General features: G+C 33.5%; 1 long non-coding RNA gene across 1 annotated transcript; it reads right to left on the reverse strand.

Annotated features, from left to right (window-relative positions):
• Positions 1-1,214: 1,214 nt before the first annotated feature.
• LOC127544259 (uncharacterized) lies at positions 1,215-7,683 on the reverse strand. Its single transcript, XR_007949413.1, has 2 exons — positions 4,149-7,683; positions 1,215-1,390 (listed from the first exon to the last, which is right to left on the reverse strand). It is a non-coding gene; the product is annotated as an uncharacterized LOC127544259 (long non-coding RNA).
• Between the last annotated feature and the right edge of the window lie 7,082 nt (positions 7,684-14,765).

The raw sequence follows: 14,765 nt of genomic DNA on the forward strand, positions 1-14,765 counted from the left end.
GGAGAAGGAAATGGCAAACCACTTCAGTGTCTTTGCTAAGAAAACCCCAAATGGGATCCTGAAAAGTTGAACATGACTGAAATAACAACATTACACTAAATAACAAACCCACTATGCCAAGCTGCCTTTCATTTGGCATAGCATAAATATTTAAATGCTTGTTAAGCTGAATTTAATGAATTGAATCCAAACAGAGGCAGGATGACTACTTGATAGAGACAATATATACAAGATTCATATTAAGGTAGTGTGCTAACCCAGACAACCTCTAAGGTCTTTCTAACTTAATAATTCTATGTTGTCATTGGTCAGTCATTCAGTCACTTTCTATTCTATGTGATCCCGTGGACTATGCTATCCATGAGATTTTCTTGGCACAGATACTGGAGCAGTTCATTATTTCCTTCTCTAGTAGATTATCACCCAGCTAGTAAATGTCTGAAGCCAGCTGTAAACTCAGGACTTCCTGACTCCAAGCCCAGATCTCTATTCACTGAAATATCTAGCTACTTCCACATATGCTTCTATGATATTCAGTAAACACTAAGTTTTCATTAACAATGCTCACATTTGTGACCAAGTAGGTTTTGTTTCTTTGTTTAACAAAACTAGAAGAAAGCAAAAACCAAAGAAGGCTTCCTTATAACTGGTTCTAGTTCTTTGTTTTTGTCATCTGCCTCAGGAACAATTGCCTCTTTTCTTTTTCTCTTCTACCTCAGTCCATATTCTTTCTTTCATCTCCCTGATTTAGAATAGAAATTATATTTCATTGCAAATAGAGTAGTCTATAAAATTTCCTAATCCAAACTCCTCCTCTGTGACCAGGAAAAAAGTGGGAGAAATACACAAAACCAAATCTTTTACTTCATAGTTTATATTCTAAAAATGCCAAACATTTGAGAAACCTTGGAACTGGCCATTCAGCTGGGGTGTGGATTGTACAATCAATAAGTTGAAAAACATAAATGATTGTATTGTTGATGGCCATGGAGAAGTGGGACAGAGACTTCTCTTAAATTAAAAAAAAATCTTAAATATGTCCCCCCAAAATGAAGATTTCCATGAAAATGTCATGTTTGAGATAATGAAATTTTTTATCATAGTTTGTAATAAATCTTCATAGAATTGGTGATATTAAGTAACATTTGTTAATCAAAAGACCATGTTCAATAAAGGCTGCATTCTCAAAGTACATAAGAACAACACACAGACCATTCTCCAAATTTATATTTAATATAATTTTAACCAGAAGAGAACATGTATAGGTTGAGAAGTTTTCTTGTATGACAAATGCCAAATTAGAGGTTCTTTCTTGTTTGTAGACTGATGGAGCAGTAACTGTCATCAGAAGAGCATGAGAGGCATTTGAGCATGTGAAAATATAGCATGCCTAAAGGAGCAAAGGACAAAAACACTGAAATGTTTTCTGTTTCTCTGTAAAGTAAGTCAGCTACAGCATATATGGAGAGAACAATAGATAGGAATTGGACAAAGCTGATCTAAGTAGAAAGGCAAGAAAGGGATATAACAATATTAGTTAATGCTACAATTCCTTTGCCCCTACAAAGAGCAGCAGAGATAAATATTACTTCAAAATTATTCACTGTATGTTATGAACCAATTTCACTTTTGTTTTGTTGTCCAGTCATGTCTAATTGTGTCAGACGCTGTGTCAGTTTTCTTGGCAAAATTACTGGAATGGTTTAACATTTCCCACCAACTTATTTTATAGATGAGAACACTGAAACATACAGGGATGAGTGACTTAACAAGGGTCATGAAGATAATAAGTGTCTGAGGGTGGTTTTGAACTCAGATCTTTCTGATTCCAAGTTTGGAGTTCTATTCACTAAGCAACTTAGCTACTCACTTTTGTTACCAGCTTTCATTCAAAGACTTAAAAAAAAAAGACAATGCTTTTTATTCCTTCTTTGTGCTTCAAAGCAGTTTTAAAATAAGTCATGGAAATCAGAAGCTGTCATCTATTCATTTTCTTGAGATCCAAATAGGTGAAAGACTCAACTCAAAATAAGATACAACATGTTATGTGGCGAGAACACTGGATTTGACTCTAAGAAAACTTCAGTTTTAAATTTTTTTCCTGACACTAATAAGTACATCCATGGGCAAAAATCTCCATAATCTGAATCTCAATTTCTTCATCTAAATAGTAGAGATAATAATCGTAGCAGATAAAAATGTAGCATTATTATTCATCTTATAGGGCAGTTGTACAAATGCTATAAGACAATGTATATGAACTGCTTTGCAAACATAGAAACATTGAAACAGTTGTCAATATTGATTATAATTATTTGTAGCTGGGACAGTTAGAAAATACAGTGGATAGAGCATCAGTCCTGGAGTCAGGAGGACTTGAATTCAAATATGACCTCAGACACTTAATACTATCTGTGTGATCTTGAACAACCCCAGTTGCCTCTCAAAAAAGAGAAAACTATATTATATGTCATTAAAAAAATTTTTTTTACCATAACTTTGTCTTTAACTGATGACAGTTCCCTGAAAGTTAGCCCTGTGATGTTTCATATGGCAAATATGTGGGAGATGTGATTCTAGATTAACTGAGAGACTTCTGAGAAAAAGCAGAGAAAGAGAAAAAAGAACCAGGAAAGAAGAAGAAAAGCATAAACTCTGACTGACTAAAGAAGTTCCCAGAATCACTGTCATATGAGGAACCCAAGTCCTTTATTTATCATTATCTATACACAGAGAGACTGCAAAGAGTTGATTTCTCAGGTAAGATTGTTCTCTCCTTGACTTAAGTGAGATTTTATTTCACTCCTGAGTTGCAGAGCCACTTTAATTTAGTCAATTACCTAAATTAATCTGCATGACTTCCCCCAAATTTCTGTGCTACTACTTGTTTCTTTAAATTGCTTTGCTATCCATGATTATCTTTTATGTAATAAGTATCTAGTAGAAGAGCTAAGTGGGCCAATGTCAAGCTGTCACCTTTTTGAACTGGGATGAGATAACTTCCCATCTAGAGCAATAAAAATGGGTTTTATTCTGAATAGCATTACAACTCGTGTTTGAAAATTCCTAATATACTGGATTCTAGTTCAATATCCTCTTGGAAATGCAACTGATTGCCTACTAACAAACATCCTCCTGTAGAATGGGTAAGGCATTCCATGTATTTTAAAATCTCTGCAATACTGTTACACATAGACGTTTGTACTAGGGAATCATTTCACACTATTTCCTAGTTATTTCATGTGGAAAGAAATCTTATCAAAATGTCATAAGATGAAGATTTCAAGAAACTCTAAGCAAAAATTTTCTCTATTAGAATCAGAAGGCAAAGAAAAGATAGAGAGAATTTACCAATTATCCTTAAAAAAAAAATCCCAGAAATGTCACAACCAAAATCCAGAGCTTCTAGGTCAATAAAAAAAATACTACAAGTCACCTGAAAAAAGCTAGTCAAATACTAATAAATCACAATCAGTATCATATAAAACCTGGAAATTTTAATAAGCAAGAGATTTGTAGTCTTAAAAACAAAAGAGGGAAGACCTATCACCAAGAATAACTTACCCTGCAAATCTGATATAGAGATATAATAAGCCATTAATGGAATGAAGGAATTTCAAGAATTACTGATGAAAAAACCAGAGTTAAATAAGAACTCTGAAATACAAACATAAGACTCCAGAGAATTTATAAAGTTAAATTTGTTTGAGCAATTAAAAGGAACTGTAAGATGATATAACATTAATATTATAGTAAGGGGAGAAGAAAGAAGAGTTTCTCCAGAACTTTTATGTCTTATAATATATTAAGGGAGTTAGATAAGAAAAACAGCAGATCTATGAGTGGATTGACTTTTGTTCTGAGGGTTTGAAAAGGAGAAACAAAAAGAAGGAAATAAAAGGAAGAAATGAATGTAAAAGGGAGGAAGTAAAGGGCATAACAAAGTTTCTCACAAATGGAATACATATAAAGAAGATTATATAAACATAAGGGGTTAGGAGCAATTAGCATCATTATTATCTGAAATAGATAAAGGAAAGTTGAATATAAATAGTTTGGTGTAAAAACTAGATACCTTATGGATACTTTAAACTCAACATTTGCAAATGTGCACTTATTATCTTTTCCTCAAAACCCTCCATTCTTACCTTTCTATTATTGTGGAGAGTAGCATTATCTTCATATTCATCCAGATTCACAACTTTAATGCTATTCTCAACTCCTCACTCTTTTTCATTCCCTATATCCAGCTTTTATCAAGTCCTGTTGTTTCTACATTTAAAACATTTCTCATATTTATCCCTTTCTGTCCTCTAATATGGCTGCCACTGTTGTGCAGACCCTTATTGCCTCATTCATGGATGCATGCTATAGCATGATTGTTGGTCTCTCTACCTTGAATCTCTCCTAATTTTAGCCTGTTCTTCTTTTGGCTGTTAAATTTATCTTCCTACAGCATGGCTTCAACATGTAATCCTCCTATTCAGTAAACTCTAAAGCCTCTTTATCTCCTTTAGGATCAAATATAAAATCTTCTGTATGGCTTTTAAAGGCCTCCATAACCTTTTCTCCCCTCCCCCTTTTTATTCTTTTTATATTACATCCCTTGGTCCTCACCCATACTCTTCAGTACAATGATTTTGACATTTCTGCTGTTCATTCCTAAACACACTCCATCTCCAAACTCTGGACATTTTCACTGGCTGTAACCCATTCCTGGAATTCCCTCACTCCCCAACTCTACTACTTAGCTTCTTTGGCTACTTCAAGGATCTACTGAAATCCTTCACCTTATAATTTTGTACTTGGGCCCTGTGTTGACCTATTTTGTTTCACTATTTTTTTTTTTTTTTGTAATAAGTAATGGATGCTCCAAAAGAGTAGATCATTAAAACATTTTTAAAATTTTTAATATTTCATTTTCCCTCAATTACACGTAAAAATAATTTTTAACATTTGTTCCTTAAAACTTCAAATTCCAAATTCTCTCTCTCCATCCTCTCCCCTGCGCCTCATTGAGAAGACAAGTAATTTGACATGTTATTCATGTGCATTCATGCAAAAATATTTCCATATTAGTCATGTTGTGAAAGAAAACACAGACCAAGAAAAACAAAGTAAAAAAAAAAGTATGTTCTAATTGTCATTCAAACACTTAATTTTTTCTCTCTAGAGATGGATTTGTATTTTTCATCATAAGTCCTTCAGAACGGTTTTAGATCATTGTATTGCTGAGTATAGCTAAATCATTCACAGTTGACCATCATACAACATTGCTGTTATTGGGTACTTATTGGGTAATTATTGGGTTCCATGGAGTTACTAGCTTCTACTTCCCCAATTCTAATTTTTAAAGAATTCCTTTCTTCAATGATTGGGTACTATGTTTTCCTGGTTCTACTCATTTTACTTTGTATCAGTTCTTCTGAAATCATCTTCTCATCCCTTATAGCACAATACTATTCCATCACACTCATATATCACAACTTGTTTAGCCATTTCCCAATTGATGAGGATCCCCCTCAATTTTTGATTCTTTGCCACCACAAAAAGAGTTGACATAACTTTTTGTTGTACTTATAGGTCCTTTTCCTTTTTGTTTTTTTTCTAACTTTGAGATCAGGACCTAGTAGTGGTAATGCTGGAACAATGGGCATGCAGTTTCATAGCCCTTTGGGCATAGCTCCAAATTGCCCTCCAGAAAGTTTAAAATAGCTCACAACTCCACCAATAGTGTATTGGTATCTCAATTTTCCCACATCCCCTCCAACATTTATCATTTCCCTTTTTCTGTTTTATTAGCCAGACTGATAGATGTGGGCTAGTATCTCAAACTGTTTTAATTTGAATGTCTCTAATAAATCATGATTTAGAGTACTTTTAAAATATGACTATAGATAGGTTTGATTACTTTGTCTGAAAATTACCTGTTTATATCCTTGACCATTTGGGGAATGACTCATTCTTATAAATTTGATTCAGTTCTCTATATAGTTAAGAAATGAAGTCTTTATCAGAGATACTTGCAATAAAATTGTTTCACAGTTACGATTACTGTGTTTTTCCCTCCATCCAATTCTTTCCCATTTATTCTATTCTCTCTTTCCTTTCATTCTGTTCATCATCAATCTGCCTTCCCTTCTATCAATGCTTCCCTTCTCTTGTCCCCTTTCCTTCCTACTTTCCTGTAAAGAAAAATAATTACTATGTTCAACTGAGTATGTATGGTATCTCCTCTGAGCCAATTCTGATGAGAATATGGTTCAAATGCTGCCCATATTCCTTGTCTTCCCCTCTAACTGAAAAAGCTCTTTTGTGCTTCTTTTATGTGAGATAATTTACCCATTTTATATCTCCCTTCTTCCTTTTCCCAGTGCATTTCTCTTTTTACTCCTTTACTGTATTTTTAAAATATACCAACTAATCATATTCAGCTCATATCTGTGACCTCTGTATCTATGTACTCCTAACTGCTCCAATAATGAGAAAGTTTGTAGGAGTTACAAATATCATCTTCCCATGAAGGAATATAAATAATTTAACATTATTGGATTCCTTATGATTCCTCTATCTCGTTTATCTTTTAATACTTCTCTTGAGTCTTGAATTTAAAAATTACATTGTGTAGTTAGCTCTGGCCTTTTTATCAGGAACAACTGAAAAGTCCTCTGTTTCATAGAATCCCCTCCCATTTTTTTTGTCTGAAGGATAATATTCTATTTTGCCAGGCAGTTGATTCTTGATTGTAATCCTAATTCCTGTGCTCTCCAGAATATCATATTCTAAACCCTCCAATTCTTTAAAGTAAAAACTGTTATATATTAGGTTATCCTGACTGCAGTTCCACAATAGTTGAATTGCTTCTTTCTGCTACATGCAGTATTTTCTCCCTAACCTTAGAACTCCAGAGTATGGCTATAATATTCTTGGACATTTTCATTTTGAGTTTTCTTTCAGGAAGGGATCATTAGATTTTTTTCAACTTCCATTTTACCATCTGGTTCTAGAATATCAGGACTGATAGATACTTAGGCTCTTTTTTCTTTTTACCATGGCTTTCAGGTACTCTAATAATTCTTTTTGTTTTCCCTTGAGGCAATTGGGGTTAAGTGACTTGCCCAGAATCACACAGAAAGGAGTTATTAAGTGTCTGAGGCCAGATTTGAATTCAGGTCCTCCTGACTTCAGGGCTAGTGCTCTAACCATTACACCACCTAGCTGCCTCTACTCTAATAATTCTTAAATTATCTCTCCTTGTTCTATTTTCCACATCAATTGTTTTTCCAATGAGATATTTCACATTTTCTTGTGTTTTTTTATTTTATTCTTTTAATTTAGTTTTATTACTTCTTGATGTTCCATTGAGTTATTAGCTTCTACTTCCCCAATTCTAATTTTGAAAGAATTCCTTTCTTCAATGAGCTTTTATCTCCTTTTTCATTTGTCCAGTTTGACTTGGGGTTATTTTTTGTTTTGATTGCTCAAAAACTGTAATATTCTACAAATTATAACCAGGTAATATCAGGAAAAGAACACTGGTCTTAAAGAGAAAGAAAGTCAGTTTGTAGGCCTTTGGAGTGGAGGGAAGGGGAAGGTGGAACAATTTGAAAGGACTATACAATTTTCCAAAGGCAATTTAGTGCCAGTAATATTATTTTGAATAATAAAAAATTAAAGCAAAATATATGCAAGTAGGAAATAAATGAACAAATTATGGAATAAGAATGTCAGGGAATATTACTTTTATGATAATTATTGAGCATTAATGAGTACTAACTATGTAACAGGAACTCTTGATGAACATGAAAAATTCAGAGAAACTTGGGGAGACTCTTAAGATATGATACAGACATGAAGATAACAGAGCCAAAAGAACAATATGCCCAATGACGATAATCATACAGATAAAGTAAACACGAAAAAGCAACACAAATCTAGTCAAAAACAGCAATTGATGCTAGTACCATACAAGAAAGATAAAAGACAACTTGAATAAATGTACTTTGTTTAAAAAAATTATTGGAAAGAATATTTTGTGGCTAATAAAATGTAACAAAGGAAAAATAATCTTGTTATAGCAAGCTTAAAACTGAACTCATCCAACCTCCTTCAAGGCCAATTTCCCCTTCTGAATTGCCTATTTCTTTAAATTATCCAGACTCAGAACTTTAATCACCTTTGATCTCTTTTTCTTTCTTGATCTAAATATCAATTGAATCTTTTAGTCATATAGATTTCTTTCATAATGTTTTTGCAGCTCTCCTTTCTTTTCAATTCCAGTTATTACTCTCATTGGAGTCCTTATCAGTTCATACATAGACCATTTTTAATAGCCTAATTGATTTTCATGTTTCTAGTCTCATTCTTTCCTAATTTATCCACAATTTGATTCCAATTTATTTTTCTATTCCTATTTCCCACTTTCCTCTATGAATCTTTTTCTCTATCCAAATTGATTTACTCACTGTTTTCTGACCCCAGCTAACACCTCTTTATTTTTGCTCACTGCTTCTCCCACATTGATGTCTTTCCTGATTTCCTCTTTGACAGTGATAGAGAATACTGGAATTGGAAATAGAATATGCCTAGATTTAAATCCTACTCAGATTTGTACTATCTCTGTAAGTATGAGTGAGTCATGTAATATCTCCAAGTCTTCATTTATTCATCCTTAAGATGGTGATAATGATACCTGTATTATCTACCCCCACAAGTTTGTTGTAAAGACAAGATGATGTGTTGATCACTTTGCAAACCATGAAGTGCTATATGAATGCCATTTATTATTATAGATCTATTTCCAATTCCACTATATCCATAAAGATTTGCCTGAGGATGTCACCCAATGGTAAATTCTTCTTTTTCTGAATTCTTATAGTAGTCATTATCTATAACATTTATTTGACATTTATTATTTATTAATTAACTAATCAAATAAGAAGCATTTATTAAGTCTCTACTATGGTAGACTTTAATTTTGTCATGAACAACAAAGAGATAACTACTAACCAGTTACTTTCTGTACTATCTGCAACTATGTGGATAATGGAGTGGTCACTTGTTCTGATGAGTCATTTAGGCTGGGCTGATGGTGTCTCCACATCTGACAAATATTCCTTAGAATCTATGACTATGGAATTCAAATCTTTGATGGAGAAAGATGTTTTGTTCCTGAAAGATTGTGTGGGATTAAAAGTGGAGAAAGACTATGCTAACCCAGTTACTGCTTCTATTATTTTCCTGGAAATTCTCTGCTTCTATGGAAAAGGTAAAGATACTAGTAGGATTATTCCTGGAAGCTAAGCCAGTCAAAACAGAAGCCTTTCAATTGTCCTTTTCCAATCAGGCCATGTGTATGTGAATACTTTTGGTTATTTGTGGTACCAAAAAAACAGTGGGAGTGAATCTGTCCCAGAAAGCAAGTGATTTCCTGATTAAAAAAAAAAAAAAAAAAAAAAAGAACTATGTTGTGGACACAGCCGTGGATAAGATCCAGCTAATGAATAACATGATAAACAAAGTCAATAAGATGATCATTGGTAGTGGAATGGTTTTCACCTTCATTAAAGTGTACAACAACATGGAAATTGGACTTCTTTTTTTTCTTTTAATGTAGAAGATGCCAAAATAATGAATATAGTCATGTGAGCAATGGGGGTAGTGCCAAGCTAGAGCTGCTGGAGGGCAAAGTCCTCCCTGAAATTGCTACCCTGAATCATACATAATAGATGGAACTTTTCTGCTTGCTAGTTCTGGTACACAATACTCAAAGCTTTACATAGCAACATTTCTTTTACTGTTGCTTGACATTAGCAAAAATCTCAACCTCAAAACTTAATCCAGAAGATGGAGCAATGGTATCCCTGATGTAGCTATCTTACTGGTTGGTTCTATCACCAGATTTTTCTTTATTTCCAATGTCTAAACCATTGCTGTGATATATACAATATATATGTTGTTTTTAGAAAGAAAAAAGAAAAAAGAGGGACAGTTAGGTAGTGCAAGGGGCTAGAGCACTAGCCCTGAAGTCAGGAGGACCTGAGTTCAAATCTGATCTCTGATCAGGACCTGAGTTCAAATCTGATCTCTGATCCCTTGCCCAGGGTATCTCTGATACTTACTACTTCCAGTGTGACCCTGGGCAAGTCACTTAACCCCAATTGCCTTAGGGGAAAAAAGTTGAAAATGCTATTAACCATATTCTCTTTTGAAAGTTTGTTACATTTAGCTTTCTCAGCAACTGTTTTTGTTACTACATAGTATGGAAACAAGAAGAAACTACAATTTAGTATAAATAAATATTTTTTTCACAACACCACTGCAATCTTCCAATAATTAAACTGTTTTTTCTACTAGCTTACTCTCCAGCTAGCTTGCAGATTCCTTAAGGAAAACACCTTCTTAAAGGTCTCAAATCTTTCATAATAGATCATTTGAACCCCATTTCTATACTTAATATGTTGCATGGATTCCTACAAAAACTACTATAAATGCCAAATTTTTTTAATGAGTATACTTTTAGTGATGTCATATATCCATGGATCCTGGATGCCATCTTGGAAAAATAAAATTGCATATGACTCAAAAGGTAATGGGAAGATGCACAATGGGCAAGAGTAGACTGTGTTTTAATATCAATAGTAATATGCACTTAAGACCTAAAATTCATCATTAAGGATCCATATAACCAGAAAAAAAAGTCAAATGACAATAAATTAAGAGATCAAGATTAATCTAAGTCTGGCATTTCAAACCAATGAAATATTAAAAACTCAGAAGACAACTGCCTATGTGCTAGATAGATTCTCTACACAGGATTTATGACATGGGAAAAAATGTCATAGGATAAGAAGACACTGATAGATTTTGGATTGTTTTAGTAGATAGAAGGAGCAGCTTCCATTTACTAATGCCCACTTTCACAGATAGGATCAAATAGTAGAATAAAGAAGGAAGAGAAGAAAAAAGGGGGAAAAAAAGGAAGGAAGAGATTATATTTGCTAAAAAATCTTCAGAGGCAATTAACAAATGTAAATATTGTAACATCCCTGGACTAGTTATTTTATATTTAAGAACCCATGGACAACTTATTTCTTGCCACCAAGTGTTAAAAGCATTCTGCTTTTTGTTGTCCTTTTCTGGACGTGTTCAAATAGGCAACCAAGTTTCATCATCCTTGCAGCATTTTCATTAATTCTCTCAGGGAGTAGCACATTCTCTCCCCAGGAATCCAGGCTTACTCTGCTACAAGTGACTGTTTTTCTCTTGATACCTTGTCATATTTACAATTGCTTCTCTCTCCCACAGGAAATAATTGTTATTCATACAGGATTCCAGAGTCTTCTTCCCAACCCCCATAAGTAAAATCAACCATAGAATTATAGATTTAGAACTAAAAGGAACTTCTGAGGTCATCTAACCTAATACCTCTTTTTACTGAGGCCCAGAGAAGTCGAGTAACCTATACAAGATTTCACAAGCAATAAATAGGAGCGATGATTCAAACCTATGTCAGAGAACTTGAGGGTAAGGTTTGACTAGATCTTTCAAGATCCCTTCTAGATCAAAATCTAGGATGCTGTACCTCCACATCTAACTCTTTTCACTAAAAGACAAAGCCTCCACTTATCAGGTGCTAATAATTGTACTTAGCACTAAGGGGAAATGAAAAATAAAGAGAAGAAATAATTTCTTCAAGGCATTCACAATCTGATTAGAGACTGTATAGCCTCATAGATCTAGAATTTTCAGCCAAGAGCAGGAAAAGAGATGATATTTCCTCCATTTTGATCTCTTTTGATCTTTTAAACTTCATTCTGGAGCTCCTCTTAAAGTCTTTGCCTACTATCCAGTTTGTAGCAAAAACAATTTCCTATCTCCCTTTTAATTCTCATGACATGAATTCTCCAACATAGATTGGCTACATGTTGAGGACAGAAAATAGGAAGAGAAAGGAACTCATTTTAGCCTTTGAATAGTCTTCAGTTATGGCTTCCCAGCCAATCAAAAGTATACCATTTTACCACAAAGATTAGCAAACTTGAGCTGGGGTGTGGGAGGTATTCAGGAAAATCAGCACCTTTGGTGTAAGGGCTGCCAAACCCTTTTCAGAGTTGCTTATCCACTTTTGGAGTCCAACCAGTCACCCAACTCTTTTTTCCTGTGGCTTCAAGAAGTTATAGCATATGCAGTAACCACACCCTGGTAAAACCATCTCAACAGATAGGCTAAAAAAGGTTGAGGTTAAGTAAAGATGCCAAGGTCATTCACTACATCCCAGACCATTGCCAGTAGTCCTGACTTTTGTCTTGCTACTGGACTTCAATGACTCTAGACGAGAGAGTGAAGCTAATGATGACTATAACTAATTCGCTTAAATTCATTTCATGGGCAAGTCAAGGCATCATCCTGTGATATCATTGGTCCTCTTCAGAAACTGAAGTGTGAACAATAGAATGGGCAGTGAGGTGGCTCAGAGGATTGCTGGGCCTGGAGTCAGGAAGACTCATCTTCCTGAGTTCAAATCTGATCCTAGACACTTATTCGCTATGTGATTCTGGGTAAGTCTCTTAACCCTGTTTGACTCAGTTCCTCATCTAAAAAATGAACTGAAGAAGGAAATAACAAACCACTCCAGTATCTTTTCAAAGAAAGTTTCAAATGAAGCAATTGAAATGGTTGAACAACAAAAAAAGTGGTTGTAATATATGAATGAAAAAGCATTTATTAAATGCTTATTGTGCCAAATATTGTGCTAAGTACTGCAAATACAAATAGAAAAGTAATAGTTCCTATTCTCAAGGAATTCACATTATAATAGAAGAATTTCAAATGTGGGTTTTTTAATTTGTGGCTTTCTAATCTTTTTAACTGCATTCCCAATTCACTGATCTATTCCTTTTTTGTCAATACAATTATTTAGAGATATATAAACATTGCCCCTAAAGAATGTTTTGGCTACATATTTAAAATTTTTGCATAAAGTATTATTATTGCACTGTGTCTAATAAGATTATCTCTCATTTCTATGATTTGTTCTTTGACTCCCTAATTCTCTAAGATTGAGTATCCAATTGATTTTTTAACATTTTAGAGGCTTTTATTTAATATTAATGTAGTCAGTAAAGGATTGTATAATATTTTTGCTTTTTTGAATTTGTAGATTTTTACATCCAAAGATAATCAATTTTCGTAAAGATGCTATACATAGCCAAGGAATTATGCACTCCATTCCATAAATGCCAGAAGTCTATAATATTTCATTTTTCTAAAATATATGTTATTTCTAAAATCCTTACATAACACTGACTTCTTTCTTTTTGTAAATATTCTTAGATATATCTAAGCCTGGTAGACTTCCTTTTGGAGTTCCAACTAAAATCCCTCCTTTTACTAGACTACTTTTCCCAGTCCTCTTAATTCTAGTATCTTCTTCTTTAAGGAACTCCTATTTGTTCTGTATATATCTTGCTTTGTATATATTTTCTTACATGTTGTATTTCCCATTAGAGTGTAAGCTCCTTGAGCACAGAGATTGTCTTTTGCCTCTTTTTGTATACCTAATATTTAACAAACATATCATAGCAACTTAATAAATGTTTATTTATTGATTGGTATACATTATAGGCAGCTAGGTGACTCAATGCATAAAGCATTAGAAGATTTTAATTCAAATCCAGCCTTAAGACAGTTGCTAATAGATCCTAGAAAGTAATTTAACTTCTCTCTGCTTTAATCATCTCATTTGCGAAATAGACAAAATTTATCTCTCCAAAGTTGTGAATGTAAAATGAGACAATATTTGTAAAGCATTTTGCCAACCTTAAAAGACTATATAAATGCAATATTATACTACTATAACAACAGTACTATGTTAATATAGTATATGATATTAGTATAGTAATAGTACTATATAGTAATATTTTATTATTGTGATAATATAATAACATTGGATTACACTATTATGTTACAAGTATATAAGAGTAGCTAGTTAACATAATGAATTGAGTACCAGCATTGCAATCAGGAGGACTTGAGTTCAAATTTGACTTCAGACACTGATACTTAATATTTGGGTGATTCTGGACAAATCACTTAACCCCAATTGCTTCACCAAAAACAAACAAAAAACCCAAGTATATAAAAATCAGAACATATGAGATAAATTCAAAATAAATGAAAGACATCTTAGATGAGATAAGAGTAGCAACTGGAGTGGGGAAATCTTGAATTTAGTGTTAAGGAAAGGCCAGGATTTTAAGATTTGGGAGTTGAGGGGGAGATCATTCCATGCATCATAAAGAGCTAGTGGAAAGGCACACAAATGGGAAAAGGAATGTCATATATAAGGAATGTCAGTATGGCTGAATTGTAGCACAGGCAGAGTAGAATTTAAGATTAGATATCTATAGATAAGAAAGAACTGGGTTGTGAAGAGCTTTAAATGCAAAACAAAGGGCTTTATGGTTAATTCTGGATATATTAAGAAGCCATTGTTATTGTTGATGGGCTGGGGTAATCCAGTAACATACTTATAAAGTTTTCAGATAAGCAAGGCTGTCACATATTGGGTGACAAATAGGGAATCCAAAAAGATTTTAGTAGCCTATAAAGCCAGCATGACTATAATAAGATCAGACTGAATTAAAATAAATGTTAACTTGTATACCTATGTTAAAAAAAAAAAAAAATCAGTAGCACAATTAAAGAATAGGGGAAATGTGGTTAGAATATGGGAAAAGAAACGAGTAGTATGATTGTACTGC

Source organism: Antechinus flavipes, chromosome 1 (genome assembly GCF_016432865.1).
Source record: "Antechinus flavipes isolate AdamAnt ecotype Samford, QLD, Australia chromosome 1, AdamAnt_v2, whole genome shotgun sequence".
Classification (NCBI taxonomy): domain Eukaryota; kingdom Metazoa; phylum Chordata; class Mammalia; order Dasyuromorphia; family Dasyuridae; genus Antechinus; species Antechinus flavipes.